The 14,680-nt window shown below is 31.5% G+C and overlaps 1 protein-coding gene across 1 annotated transcript in view; it reads left to right on the top strand.

Moving 5' to 3' along the window:
• LOC108362229 (uncharacterized) overlaps positions 1-14,680 on the top strand; it is a 68,854-nt gene that overhangs the window by 13,476 nt on the left and 40,698 nt on the right. The window lies entirely within an intron of this gene.

Here is a 14,680-nt window from a genome sequence, read left to right as displayed (position 1 = left end):
CGGAATTCCTTAACACATATCGAGTTAGTCGTTGCCGACTCTAAGGCTATGATAGCCGCCTGACTGTCAACGACAAAAGCAAGTTTAGATGTAGCTAGGTTGATCATGCTCACCAGCTTTGCCGGCAATGTCGATTGCATATATCTCAGCCTGAAAAACACTGCGGTGATCTGAGAGAAGACGCCAGATCCTGTACCGATAACCATTTTGGAGCCGTCTGTGAAAATGGATATTTCGTCATCGCTAAGGGCAATATTAAATTCCCGGTCACTTCTGTCTGGAAAATGGACATCGAAATTCCGAGTGAAGTCTGTTTCCGTGACTTGATAGTCACAACTACTGTCCTCCGCCCCACTCTGTCGAGATTTTAGCCGCGGTACTTTTAACGTATAGGTCAATGGGTTAAATGTCTCTCTAGCGCCGCCTGGGTCATTGAGTAAGTAGCCCCCGTTATGCATACTTGTCGTTGCACCTTTTGCAGATTGAGCAGATTGAATTTGGTGTCAATCGCCTGCCACCATACCAGCGCGCCATAGGTGAGAATATGTCTAACTACCGCCGTATAAATCCAATGCATTATCTGCGGTCTCAGCCTCCAGTCTTTATTTCCCAATCGTAGCTATACAGGAGTAAAACGCATTCAGCGCATTTTTTCTCCGCTCTTCGGTATTCCTTTTCCAGGTAATTCTTTCCCCAAAAACTTCGCTTCTTTTGACAATTAAATGTTTTCTCCATTGAGGGATGGAGTTTGAAATTTATGAACAGAATTAGTTTGGTTTTGGTGGAGTTAAACCTCTGGTCCATTTCTTTCTGCCCACCCGGCCAGATTGTTGATTTCAGATTTGTAGAATCTCGCAGACCGTGAAGAGGAATTTCCACGCGAACAGAATGACTAAGTCATTCGCATAGGCAACGGCCCTAGCGGCTTTCGATGTGCGGAACAGGAATTAGTCTGGCTGTTTTTCTTACTTCTGTTATTCCCAAGGACACATTGATGCTTCTGGTACTCAACAAATTGTCAATTCAGAAAGTAGTCAGTGGGTACACTCCTACGTCCGCCATGGAGCAGTGTATGGATCCCAGATTAGCATTGTTAAAGGCATCTTCCACGTCCATAAACGCTGCCAGCGCGTATTCTTTATGGTTTAATGCTTGCTCTATACTTCCGAAAACCTCGTGCAGGGCTGTTTCAATTAACCTGCCTTTGTGGTAGGCAAGGTGGGCCTCGCTAAAGTCTTCAGGAGTCAGAAGCCTCTCCATTATTTTGAGGAAAAATTATAAGAGGCTTATGGGTCTAATGTCTTTAGCGGTACTGGAGCCCGTCTTCCCTGCTTTGGGAATGAAGACCACCCCTACCTACCTCTATGGCTTTGGAATATAGCTAAAGAGGAAACTCTCCCCAAAGATAGTCATTAGCCAGGTAGTTACCGTGGCACTTGCTCATTGTAGCATGACTGGAAAGATTCCATCTGATCCCGGAGATTTGTTGGATTAGAAGGATCTGACTTTTCCACCAAACCGGGAGGAGCATGGTTTTTTAAGAGGCACCTCCTTCTTAACAAAATTTGGACCACAATTCATTCTTTGCCTTCTTTTTCTCTTTCTTGAACGCATTGAAGTTTCGACGATATTCGTCCCAATCCTCTACGTCCTTAGTGAGCTTCGCTCTATTGAAGGCCTTCCTAGCTGCCTTAGATCCGTCGATCACCACCTGATGTGTCGCCTGGGAGGTTTGCTCTCAGGAAAGGTTGCTAGGTAACATTCGTTGAGAGACTTTGTTAGACCGAGGACCGCTCCCTCCAATTGGTCGGCTGAAATTGGCTCCATCCAATTAGCGGAAGTCATTCCAATTTGTCCTACGAGGCTTTCGATAAGGTTTTTATGTCATACATGTATGTATGTATGAACCCGCCCTTTACATAAAATTATGATGAGTGGCTCAAGTCATGACGAAACAATTTTGTTTATAAATATATTCTAAACTTTTTGCTGTTAAAAGACGAGGTCATTGTGCATTGCACTAGCCATGAACCATGAAGTGGAGTAGTCTCGACCGTGCAAGATCTAGCTATCCTCACTGCTATCGAACGCTTATGGTCATAAGAGCCGTGGAGAATCGATTTGGTCGAAATTTTCATTTTTTTTATTAACCTCAAAACCAACAGATTCCGCTATCTCTTCTCGTTCTCGAAAAAATTTATTTTGTCCACTTTTTCCAAAATAGAACACATTGCGTACGTCTCTAAAGAAATTTCCATTGTACATACTTACATACATACTTATGATTTCTTTACTTGCAGCCTTTTAAATAAATCAAAAGCTTGGCTTAACCATCTTATCAAATTTCTGTAAATATTTCAGAAATCTGAAAAATTCAATTTTATGCTACTCAGACTGTTGGCTTATTTGTACGTCAAGAATTTTGAATTAAGGAGCGTCCTATGCCTTCAGTGGTATTCAAAAACGAGATAAATCTCAAGAGTGTACGGGTATTGTCTTGCTGTTGCTAAACGGCGAGGTAGAAAACGTAGGCATGTTTTGAAGAAAATGTTATAAAAAGATAATCAATATAAAATATGCTAAGGGATTGAGAGAGGAATGGAAAGGTAGTAACAATAAGGTGAAAGCATAAACATTGTCTTGTGATTTAAAATTTAAGGTCTAATGTATCTTGGCTCGTATAGGAGTGTGTATACATAAATAATTATGTATGTACATATGTACGTTTATGTATATGGATTTATATGTATTTTGTATATCAAAAAATACAAAATGAATATTTCTGACATGTACTAGCATATGTAAATGCATAAGTATTTATGTGAATTTTAACATCCAGCTGTGTCTACAAAGGTAGTTTCCATACGTATCTTTTTTATATTTTTTAGCATCGTAATTCAAATTTTCGCAATACACTTCAGGTAAGATGAGCAGCGCAATCTATATTTATTTATTTAGGCATTCGAATATGCATATTGATATATTACAGTAAAATGCGAGCTACGTGCCACATGTATCTATGTATATATTTATATTTTTGTTTCCTTAAAAAAAAAAGTTCACTCATTTTACTTGATTCAAATATTTAGTGCATGGGAATGCATGTAAATTAGACCGTTCCAGAAAAAACAGCTTGCCGTATACCTCTGAGTCCAAAGTATTAGGGGTCAACTTTTTCATTCTTCGTCATATCTTCGCCATTTACAGTTGTATTTTAAAGCATGATATTTCGATGTACTTGTCTTTACCCCGTTCTACTACTTATCCAGCAGAACTCAGTTCCAGCCTAATGTCAGTAAATTAAAGCTCGCCAAAAGTCGTTAAACTTTCGCCTAGGAATTATTTCAAATATTACAGTAGAACTATTTTAAACTAATTTTTTTTTTTTGGCGAGTTTAGGTGTCACCGAAAAATATACAAACGTGACCACTAGGTTTGGCAAACATTTTTTTTTTTTTGGCTAATGGCCTTGCAAAAATGTTTAAGGCGTTTGCTAGAAGCGATTCTATGCTACAAAATGCATGCGAAGCAACAAAAAAAAAATTTAAAATTGTTGTTGTTTCGTATGTATTTATGTATCGTGAAGCATACCAACGCTTTTAGCAAACACTCTGCCGTCAACTTTAGAGTCAGAGGAGGCAAGCGAACCTTTTTGTAAAATTACGCGTCTCAATGTACATATGTATGTACATATATATTTACATACATACATATCCATATATACGCACAATTTATATCCCTTCTTCGCCCAAAACATCTTACGTTTTATATTTTATATAACAATGAACATTTCATTCTCAAATAGGCTTTTAAAAAATTTCTTTCAGTACTCACATTTAAATGTATTTAATTTTTTAGGCTTCGGGATTTTTTTTTGTGATATAACTAAGTACATACACCATACATTTTTCGCTTTTGTAGTATATTTTTTCGATTTTTTATTTTAACAAACTTATTTTGGGTTTTTCTAAATGTGTGTATTTGCTCGTTTTGCAATTTTTTGCGGTATGTTAATCGCATGTTGTTTTTCTATATACATAATGCCAACGCGAAGTATGCAGCGCTGCGAAAAAATCAAAAAATTTATTTACGTCTGAAACGTATTCAAAATCATCAGTGACAAAAATTTATATTAGGGCGGCACACACTATTTTCGACCATCTCCCAAAAATTGAAGAATATAAAAAATAAGGAGACCATTTTTTAATATGATTTTGGCTAACATGAAATGTTGCCGCCAGAGCGTTGAAGTTTGGCATGTACGTAAATTCGCTATAAAATCATTAAAAATAAATATTTTTTGATCGGATAAATATATATTCCTGCAGAAATCTTTAAAAAATTAAATATTCTAACGTTAATGAAGCTATTGAGCTGAACACATAAACTAAGTCATGTTTACATAGTGTAAGAGATTAAATTATCGATTATGAATTAATAGCTAGTAAAAACTTTAAAGTTAAATGTGCATTAAAATTTTTTTGCTGGAAAATTTCTGAATAGAAATATTTTTATTCGATCAAAAAGTATTTAGTCTTAACGGTTTTATAGCAGTTCCGCGAAAAAATGTATTTTCCATATGAAAATTTTCAATGCCCCGGCTTCGCCACAAAATATTAACCGATTAAAAAATTTCGTTTTCTTTTTCTGTAACTCTTGGGCTGGCAGCAAGAGCATTTCAAAAAGTGGATTTTCCGGTGCATTTGTGGACTACCCTAATGTGCATATTGAATGTCAAATATCAGCGAAAATAGTCACAGTTCAATTTTTTAGCAGTTTTTCGACAACAACTTTAGTTAAATAGATCGACAGCGACACATTTAGGCTCCAACATCAAAGTTCGGGTGCCATTAATAAACAGTGGAAAGGAAGATGTTAGCTTTGGTTAGTTTTTGGCGGCTGCCAACTTTTAGATCCCAATGGTAAGTGCATCGAAACTACAAACGAAATGAAAATGAAAATTTATCTACCATAAGTGAATTTGATAATAAAAAGTAAGAATCGTTCCCGAGAGATCGATTGATATTTCGACGACTTCCTCTTGCATCGATTTTTTTTTTTTTCGATTCAAGCATCGATTTTTTTCGATCTGACAACTCTAGCCCATTGTGGATGACACTTTGGTAATCCACAATAAATATTTGGGGACGGCTAAAAAAAAAAAACAAAAATGAACCCCTCAAAAATATGCATTTATTTTATAGAATTTAGAAGCCTTGGAAATGAGGCATCGAAAAAAAGCGAATGAATAATAAAATTTATTGTAGCTACCAAATATACATACATACATACATGCATAGTTTGCTGGTTTTCTCTATTAAATAAACATTTTTATTATGGACACACTGGTACATTAAACAGCAATTTAGTTTAATGAAAATTTATTACCCCAAAAACAAAGTGATAAAAGAACAAGTTAATATTTTAGTATGGCTAATTTTTAACTTAATTTTCATGCATAAAATTAGAATATCTCTTTAGATACAGTGGCGGTCGAAAATGCGTGAATAGTGTTTCGTCTCTAATATTTAAAATGTTTTTAAAGCTAAAATTTTTTTATATATATTTTTGTAAAAAATATGGTTCATGCTTCAATAAAAACCATACGAATCACACTTTCAAACTTTATAAAGAATTTAGAAAAATTCCACAAATTTTTATCTAAATTTCGAGCTTATTAACCAGAACTTTTTTAAATTTATAAAATTTTAGTAAAATTAGTGCAAGTTTTGAGCGGCAAAAAAATCGCACTGATTTTTAATAATTTTTTTTTGTTCACGGTTTTTTTTTTCATATAAAAAGCGAAATTTAGGAAAAGTGGCTTTGGTTTTTTTTTTATTTTATTTTTTTGCAAAAGGTCTTGCGCATATTCTTCCACAAAAAATTCAGGTTTATATGGAAAAAAGTGCAAAACGTCGTCAACAAAACAAACAAAATATTAAAAGCAATGCAATTTTTTAGCCGCTCAAAACTTTCACTATTTTACTTAAATTTTATAATCCTGTTAACTGCATACCCAACAAATTTTTAAACAATTCTGGTTGTTAAAGCATTAACCATATTTTTATAAAAAAATATCAACAAAATTTTAGCTTGAAAAACATTGTAAATATTAAATACGAAGCACTATTCATCCACTTTTTGACCGCCTCTGTATTGAACGGGGGAAGAACTGAGAAGATTTAAGCGAACATACATACATACGATTTTAAATGCTATTTTTTTTTATATGTACTGTGTACAACACACGATAATTACTAATTAATGTTTTTTGTTTTCTTTTTTTCTTAAGTCATTTAAAAGATATTTATTATTTTTGTTTCCTTTCCTGATTCTTGAAGCTTTTTCTTCTTTGATGATCAAGTATTTTTCAATCATAAGCAAATTTTATGGTTTTTACCAATTTGTTTCTTTAAATAGTCTGTCACAGACATTGCGGTTCCAAACGTATGATAATTGCAAGAAAAATTTTAATTTTACTAATTTTTTTATAACAAATTAACAAAAACATTGCCGTATGCCAACTCCTATTGGAAATTCTTACAAATCTTAATATTTTTTATTTGTTTAGGATTAAGATTAAGAAATATTAGTACGAGCATAACCTTTTTCAAATATACACAAAATAAACTAACAACTCCGAGAGAATCTTCATACTTTGCTTTACATAAATAAAGAAAATTCACTTGAACAACAGAAAAAAGCGCTGCTTCTAACTTTTTTTCGATATTAAGTGCATGAGTGAAAATAAATCTTCCATCTTCTGCTTTATCAAACACCAGAACTTTGAAAACTGTTTACGCAAATAATGAAAAATAAAAAATTTAAGTATCGATGCCTTCCCCGTTTTTAGTAACTGTGAATGTATTATTTACTTTTTTATCTTCTATCGGCATCAGTTAGGAAATAGTTATCACGATAACTTTGCCACTCAAGAATAAAACTGATAGTTCCTCTCCAGCCTCACACAGCATGCAGCTATGCCAGTACAGCAGCACGAGCAAACAGGCAAGTAAAAGTGGAAACAATTTTGCTATTTAAAGCTCATCAAATTGCTGAACTCTTAGCTATGTTGTAAGAAAAATTAAGCATTATATTTGTTTCTACTTGCAGTCTACTTACGGGTACGTACGCAATGGATACAATAGGATATTATCACAGCTAATACCTATCTACACTCCGTGTCAAAATTATAAGCGCACATTTTTATTGATCTTGGTAATTGTTTTAGTTCAAAGCAACATTTTCTGCAAATATAAAGCAATCGTCGAATATACTTATACATACATACTTTGTATGGAAGAATATTCACAACATCGCTTCTTCAAACTTGCACTTTATGTATGTATATAAAATTATTTGGATAGGGATACAAAAATGCATACTAAAAATTTTTTCAAGAAATCTTAATAAAAGCTTGATTACTGCTCGGCTTTATTGCTAAAGAATAAACTAACCTTGGTTAAAGAAAAAACTAAACTTAAAAAAAATAACTAAAATTTAATAACACAAAATTAATTATTTAAACTTATCAATATGTGGTGCGCTTATAATTTTGACACCGGGTGTATGTGAACTGCATTTATACCAAACATTTTCAAGTTTATTTTTTAGTATATTTACACACACTTCCATTTTTACTAGCTTTCAACGGAAATCGAAATGCGCACTTAGTAATTCATTATTTATCTGCTATCCATTACCGTCAATTATTTACCTACACAGAATTACTTGAGATTTTTGATGCAGTTTTTATTTGCAATATTTACGCGCTCTTTTTATTTAATTGCATAAATTGATATTGACAGTATCGGATAAGAGAAAAATTGTATTGTGATGGCAAGCTCAATACTTTACCAGCAATAAAAGTTTTAATGATAGCTAATTGGCTAAATAAATTTTAAGTGGTAACAAAGTTAGAGTAAATTAAGAAATGCTGATATTCAAGAAAGCTACAGAGCGCGGGAAGCTCGGATTAACGTTATGATTTCAAATGTAAACGAAAAAGAAAAAAGTTGCTTATCGTGTAGAGGTTCCAGAACTTGGTCAATGCGTTGAATTTCAACTAAATTTATGATTACAGTATTCTCTACAAAAATGTTTCTCAATAAAAGCTCTACTTTTTGTTTCAATGTCTCATGGATGCTCTTCATTTAGCTTAAGCAGAATAAATATGTAGATCCAAATTTGTGAAAGGTGGTAAAGCATTGCTGTAACGACGACAGATAATCCATTTTCTAAATGTTTACTTCATTTGAATTGGATTTTTTAAACAGGTGACCTCTTTAAAACCGTTTTCGCAAAAAAGCTTTCTTAAAACTCTTTCGTTTGAAGTCCGTATTGATCAAACGTTTATTAGATGGCAATCCTCTTCAATATAAAGCTATTTTGAGCATATTTCATTTGTTATTGCAACATTTCGTTAAAGTAACTGATTAAATTTAATTAGACTTTAAAACGGATGGCAACCCCTAATAAAAATATTTTCGAAAAAAAACCCTCTTAAATATTTTTTTGTTTGGCTTTACATCAATTTGTAATGTTTATTTGATTTTAATTGATTTTTAACAGGAGGCAATTCTGTTTTAAAAAAATCAACCCTTTTCAATTCAGATTTTCGTAAAACTGGTTCCTTAGCCATCCATATTTTCAAAAAAACAAAGTAATGCTTTTGATAAATTTTATTTTAATTTTTAAACAGGTGGCAATCCTCTTAAAAATACTTTCAAATCTAGTTCGTTTTGCATCCATATTGGGACATTTTTTTGAACTTATAAATTAAAATAAAATATTTTTTTTTAAGCAGGCTTTCCAAAAATATGCTACCAGACCTCAAGCTTTGTCTATGCTAAATTTTATCCAAAGATACAGCAACAAAATACTCACTCACAAGCTTTCAAATTTATGGTAGGATTTCATTTGAGTTGTCAGTTAAATTGATTTTAAATTCCTAAGCTGGTGGCAACTCTCGTCAAAAATATTTTTTAAATAGACAAAGCTTTCTTAAAATCACTCTCGTTTGATACACTTGGCAGCCCTTTAAGAAATGTTCTCGAAATAAATCGTCTAGGAAACCCATTCACTTGAAGCCCACATCGTAGTAATTTTTTTTTAACTTATAGATGAATTGATTTTAACTTCTGAAAACGATGGCAACCTTGTTCTAAAAATATTCTATATACATGTGTATACTAATTCCTATCTTTGTGCCAAATGAGATTAGGTTGATAAGTAAGCATATTTTTCTGTGGAACATCGATATATGTTTAATTGTTACCAAACCGATAAGATAATATTTATCAGAGAATCGAAGTTAGCACCCCTACTTAACAGTGGCACCTATCTCTAATCCATGTCTAATCCAAACTAAATTAAATTTTCCCTGCAGAATGAAAATTGTTATAATTTAAATTGTGTCGACGTTGCAGTTAATAATAGATTTCTGCTTTGATGGAAAAATTATACATATATGTGAGGTCATTTCTTTGGCACTCCCTCAGCTCAAGACATAGTCAGACAGAAGCTAGTTTAAGACATTTATAAATATTAACAAATAAATACATAGAGTATTAAGGTTTACTGGTGTTATTTGGACAACTGTAAACTTAAGAGTATTAGATGCTGACAAACATAAGCCTTGCTTTCTGCAGTTTGTCGGTAGCAAAAGCCATCGAAGCTTGCTTATTTCTGCAGCTCGCCTTTGACTACTTTCCAGCCAACTAGGTGTAAATGTACATATGTATAACAATTCAAATTTGCAAGGATAATGATATTTTGATGTGGATATGCAAATAAAAGCGGTGTGATTGTGGAGTATTTACTTTATCAGCTATTCTCTTTTGTTGCTTTGTATAACACCGTGCGAAAAAAACAAAAACAGAAATCAAAACACACGAAAAAATCAATATACTCACGAAACTATGGGCCAAATACAATATAAAAGGACTTTGAAATTTTAAAGTTATGATTAATTAAAAAATTATTTAATAAATTCAATGCAATGTAAAAATTTGCTTTAAATTATTTTCTTTCTTTATGATAATAAAGTTAGGTTGGCGAAATTCGAAGATGTGGTCGTGTTAGTTGTTAACATATAATGTTTTCAAAAATATATATATCAAATTTTCAAATATATTCAAGGGTAAAATTTTAAAAGCACATTTTAGATACTCATTCGTCCTTATGCACCAAAAACTTAATTCTTTCAATTGTGCAGAATTTTTTTATTCTACATTGCATTAAATTTTTAAAATATTTCTTTTAATTAATAACAATTTTGAAATTTCAAAGTCCTTTTAAAAAATCCTGATGTCTGAGAGAAAAACTAAAAACGCACTTTTACAAAATTTTTCCCATAATTCCGCGAATATATCTATTAATTTTTTTTTTGTGTTTGTAAAATTTCCTATCGCACGGTGTAATGTATGTTGAATACAAATCGATTCATGGGAATTATGAAGTGAAAGTACTCAAACATTTTCCGGGCGCTAAAATTCTCAATAGGCTTTAGCCAGACAACATTCATAGCAAACAAAGTAAATAAATACTTGAGGTGTCTCAATATTCAAATTACCTACCTTCGCTCACTTGAGCAACTCATCTAAGTACGTACATATGTAGTCGACTACATAAATATTCATATACATACATGCATTTGCAAGTGTAGGTACATAAGAAAACTTCAATTCTTTACAAAGCATCCCGGAAGCAACTGTAAGCGTATAAGAGTGCACTCGAAAGCATCGCAAAGCAGCAGATAAAGAAATTGAATAAAAAAGCTCTTACGTGTTTTCTTCATGCACTTGGTGACAAAAGAATTTATTCTTTACAAGGACTGTTTTTCCAGAAAGCAATGTCTTAATGTCAGCCGCTTTCTGAAGTGGTCGGGAAGTTGGAGAATAACAAAGAGCGCCACGAAAGCAGCGCGAATAATTAAAAACAAAACAGCGAAAAAAATGCGCAGCAGAATGGAAATGTGATTAACTTCTAGTTAAAAAAAGAGAAAAAAATATTTCTTCAAAATAAATACGCTCTAATTTGTAACTCTATGCGAATTCTATGCCTGGGCTATTCTTGCTAGTTACTGGGAAAATTTAAGTGCTGCGAGTTTGAAGATACCGATCTGTATCAAGAAGTTTTTGTAATGAATACTCTTATCCATCAAATAAGTATTAAGTACTTCTTGCAAAACTCAGCCTAACTCCACTCTAGTAGAAAATAACCGAAGTTACGTATACGCCTCGTTGACCACAAACCAATAAAATTATCGAAAATAAATAAGAAACTAAAAAAAAGTAATAATCGCAAAATAGGAAAAAATAAAGCAAAAACTATAAACATATTAAATTAAAAACGAAAATGCATTTGTTTTCCATTAACAACCACCAGTCACACTACAACTGAGTACTCTTACGAAATTATAAATGTAAATGAAAAAAGCGCAATCCGATGTGAAATGGCCATAAAAAAAGCGTGCGCAGCTGAATTTATAATACCCTTGCAAATATTATTGGATGCATAATGGCTACGAAGAGAAGTTGTTGTATGCTGATTGGTCTAGCCGACGCTGGAGCTGCAGAATGCTGGGATGCAGTAAAAGAAAAATATATTAAAAATAGCAATAAAAAATATTTAATTGGAAAAAAGCGGTTATAAAAACACAATGCTGCTGGTGGCAGATGGATGTTGTTAGTTAATACTTACATATATACGTATGTGTGTAATTAAAACAGTATTTTGAATGCTAAGGACCAATCGAAATCTATATTGAAGGCATTAACAAAATATAGTAACATTGGCTAGTTAGAGAGACCAACTTACCGTTGGTAAGAACAAGGTTCGATAAGGATAGAAAAAATTTTAAAATTTTTTAAGAAAAGAAGAGGAAAAATATTTAATTTTATTTATACATATTTTACTCCGATCGGTATGAAACTATGCATAGAAAAAAAAAAATGTTACTTTTTTTGTTTGTGCATACATCACTTTGCAATTGTATGTGTGTGTTTAAATCAGAGCTGTTAAATTTCCATTACGATTAGTTATTATTAATTTTTTGATTTTTTTTTTTTGTTTTAATGATTATTTTAATTTTCTTACATTATCCAGGAACTAATTATTAATTATAATTAAAAGTTATAAAAAATAATCATAATTAATTGCCATTAAAAATATAATAAAAAATAATCAAACATTTAACAATAATCAAATAAATAAATAAATAAGCAAATAAATAATAAATAATTTTTTAATTGTTTGATTATTTTAGTTATTTTTCCAAATAGGTAAAGCTGTGTTTGGCAGGCAAATTTTAATAGTATTAAATAACTGACACCAGATTTACTGTGCGAGTAAGTACTTTTACTGTAATTTTTTTTTGCATTTTTTCCGTTTTTATTATTCTCCTTGTGCATTTATCTTATGTTACTTTATTGATTCATATCATATGTACATATATTAACTGCAATGCAAAAAAAAATTTAAAATAATCAAATATTTACATATATTTATTATGCAATAAAAAAAATTAATAATGAAAAAATAATCATGTAATAAAAATAAATTAATTAACATTTTTTTTTTTAAATCATAAAACAGTTATGCAAAAAAAACATGCTGTAATTAATAATCATTATAATTATTGGTCATTATTTAACAGGTCTGGTTTCAATTTATCAGTATAAGTGTTTTAAAATTATACAGAGTACTACATTTGTTGCTCCAAAAATTTGATTGAATTTCAGGTTAAACAACCCTCGAAAGTGCTTGAAGCTTTGCAAGTGCTTACCAGTTTTTAATGTTTTTTTTTTTAGAGATGCGCACAAACTCTTAATTACATATGCACAAGAGTATGCACAGATACCAAATATGTAGGCATAACCATGCCTTCACATGCACACCCACAGGTGAAAACAATGTTTAGGGTTTACTGCGAAAATTTTGGAGCATTGAAAGTCACTGGAGAGTCTGCTGCAGCACCACAGCAACTTTGGCACTTGAAAGCTGTGTTGAACAAAGAGAGAATTTTAAAATATTTAATTTAAAATTTCACCATAGCTATTCTAGTTTGAAGACTGCAAAGTGGAAGCATAACGCAAAATCTGAAATTGTAGTTTTGCCATTGAAGATATTTTGGTTAGTAAAAATTGTAACGAGGTACAGCACATGTAGCGAATGTTGCAAAGTTTTCTGCCTGTAAGCGGTATTTGGTTGCGTAGGTAATGTTTTGTTTTGCATTTTTTTCTTTAAAAAAAAAATGGTTTTGTACATACATACATGCATAAGTATATGTTCCTATGTATTTACATATTTACTTCTAAAACAATTTTTCAGCAGTTAGCATATTTAAAGAAAATATGCCAAAATAATCGTTTTTGTACCTACGTTTCGTTTCCGCTTTTTCCTTGAGAGAACTTAAGATTTTCATTAACGTTATAGTCATGGTTACGAGCAGTCTTGCCGCGCCGTCCCAAGAAAATGTATCACCGACCAAGCCAAAAATGTATGCAAATGTATCCATTTTTCTTTTTTTACGTATCCATCTTATAATTTGTAAGAAAACCAAACATTTTCAAGAAAAAGACATAATTTAACCCATCCTAGGGACTTGGAACACGTGTATATATATTTTTATATTTCATAAAATCAAACATTTGTTATTTCAATTTAAAAATAACANGTAAGAAAACCAAACATTTTCAAGAAAAAGACATAATTTAACCCATCCTAGGGACTTGGAACACGTGTATATATATTTTTATATTTCATAAAATCAAACATTTGTTATTTCAATTTAAAAATAACATTTTTATGCATAAGTATTGTGCAAAGTAAGTATAATAAATAGTAATTAATATGTTACATTTGTACCTGTAAACTCTAATAAGTGTGTGTAAAACTACTACTGAAAAGTATCTATTTTTCAACAGGAATCTGTATAAATATACATACGTATAAGATGTTCAGAATTTGATTTTGAACTTAAGATCTTTAAAATATACACATAAATATACACATGAAATGTTTAAAGTTGCAAAAATTTTTAAACTAAAAATACATTTCCAACAAATAATAAACATTAAGGGCTTACATTTACTCTATTTTAAACATTTTATGTGTTATTTTGCTCTCTGCGACAAATTTGGTATGTTAAAGTAAACAGGCAGTGTTTAATTTTATTACGCGGTGTTCCAATTTGCACACATTAAAAGAGGAAAATAGTTACCTCTCTTAGGTCCGGTTTTACAGTGCCAGTTTAAACTTAGATTAAGTAAACTGAGTTTAAATTGAACAGCTGGCTGGCATTTGATTGGCTGATCTTAGTTTAAACCAGCCAGATCGGGCATTTAAACTTAGATTAAACCACGGCCGTGAAAAACTGGCCCTTAATATGCGCAAACAAACAAAAAAAAATGTAGAGTGTATTTAAAGTATTTTCAGTGAAATTCATAAAAATTTCCCTAAATAAATCAAATTTTGTTTTTTAAACAGTGTATTTAAACTACATTGAGATCTTCTTTCTTTTTAAATTAACAAATGAAAATATGTGATATGAAAGAGATATATATACTTTATATATATATTAAGAACTTGCTTAAAGCATCTTTTTTAGCTAACTAAACAATTGCGCCTTACACTGCTTTGGTGAGATCTCTTCATATGTTCATTGCTTCGTTCACAA

Source organism: Rhagoletis zephyria, unplaced genomic scaffold (genome assembly GCF_001687245.7).
Source record: "Rhagoletis zephyria isolate East Lansing unplaced genomic scaffold, Rhagoletis_zephyria_1.1 Rzeph_scaffold_00963, whole genome shotgun sequence".
In the NCBI taxonomy this organism is placed as follows: domain Eukaryota; kingdom Metazoa; phylum Arthropoda; class Insecta; order Diptera; family Tephritidae; genus Rhagoletis; species Rhagoletis zephyria.
The sequence above is the reverse complement of the archived record's forward strand: the minus strand, read 5'-3'. Positions and strand labels throughout refer to the sequence as shown.